This window comes from Equus asinus, chromosome 9, assembly GCF_041296235.1.
Source record: "Equus asinus isolate D_3611 breed Donkey chromosome 9, EquAss-T2T_v2, whole genome shotgun sequence".
Taxonomy (NCBI): domain Eukaryota; kingdom Metazoa; phylum Chordata; class Mammalia; order Perissodactyla; family Equidae; genus Equus; species Equus asinus.
The window spans coordinates 57,211,101-57,212,500 of NC_091798.1; the positions used below are offsets into that span (position 1 = coordinate 57,211,101).

At 41.6% G+C, this 1,400-nt stretch overlaps 1 long non-coding RNA gene across 1 annotated transcript in view; it reads left to right on the forward strand.

Annotated features, from left to right (window-relative positions):
- The first annotated feature begins 211 nt into the window (after positions 1-211).
- The window catches only part of LOC123275697 (uncharacterized), an 18,864-nt gene continuing 17,675 nt past the window's right edge, over positions 212-1,400 (forward strand). Inside the window, exon 1 of the long non-coding RNA XR_006511729.2 lies at positions 212-1,400. This exon is cut by the window's right edge and continues 122 nt beyond it. This is a non-coding gene — a long non-coding RNA (uncharacterized lncRNA).

The window sequence follows — 1,400 nt, forward strand, 5'->3', positions numbered from 1 at the left end:
GTCAATATCTAGTTTTATCTCATACCTCTGTATCCAGATCTCCAGTTTGTCTCTACCATCTCCGACCAAGATTAACTAAAGCTCTGCATGAATTAAAAGTTGAATAAAGATTATAAGGTATATTTTTAATTCAGAATTGATTCAGACTATTGGTATTTCCTTCTATATTCTTAAGCCATGACCTCTTATGTCTGTTTATATTTTCCTTCAGGCCCTGACTTACCCACCTCAATGACTAAGAAGAAACCAAAAGTTGCTTCATCTTTTTTTAAATTTCTTCTAACGTCACAGCAGCAACTCCTCAACATGCAACACAGCTGTTAGGGCTCATGAGAGCCAGGGCTACTGGGTAGACCTGAGTTACTAAAACACACAACTCTACCCATAATCAGTCAATACTACCAGTAACATCCCTGAAGGCACAGATAGATCCAGATTTTATGAGGCATGAAGATTACACATTCTTGTAATTTTTTTTTTAGGAAGATTAGCCCTGAGCTAACATCTGCCAACAATCCTCCTCTTTTGTGCTGAGGAAGATTGGCCCTGAGCTAATATCCATGCCCATCTTCCTCTAATTTATATGTGGGATGCCTGCCACAACATGGCTTGACAAGCAGTGCATGTGTCTGCGCCCGGGATCCGAACCGGTGAATGCCAGGCCCCAGAAGCAGAGTGTGCGAACTTAACTGCTGCGCCACAGGCTGGCCCCCAAGATTATACATTTTTGGAGGCTCTCTTCAAAAGAACAGACAAAATTAGATTCATTTCTTAGAAGGGGCCCATGCAAATGAGAAGCACTGAAGCTTGAGGTTTGTCAGCTTCATGGCTAAATCTGTCACAGCTAAGGAAATTCGTATGTATAACTCTAAATATATACCCAAAAAACCCCCCAAAAACTATGTGTTTGTATAAAACCAAAAACAACGCAGTCATAAGAACACTTTATTTTTATCTGGGATTTTGTCTCCCATCTCCAATGTACATGTAATAAATTAGACTGGACCACCTAAGCGGTCAAACTTGAATCTCAGATTTCATAACTCTTATATAAAATGAACTGTGGAGCAATGAAATTTGCCAGAATGCAAAACAGCAAGACAGAGAACCTAAACTTAGCAGGCCTGAATTACTAACCCAGACACTTCTCTGGGGGGGAATTGGGCCTGTTTCACCTAAACCTCCTAGAAGAGAGGACATCCAGAGAGAGATTACTGCTGTAAATTCTTTTTACCTTTGAAAGCATCTTCTGAATACCATCTTGATCATCCTTCCTTCTACTGGGCGCTGGGTCAGGCAGGAGCCCTTGCTGTGCGGCAGAGCCATGTAGCAGAGCAAAGAAGGAAGTCAGCTGGATTGTAAAAGGACATGGGTCTGACTGAAGCACACATGCTCTCCTG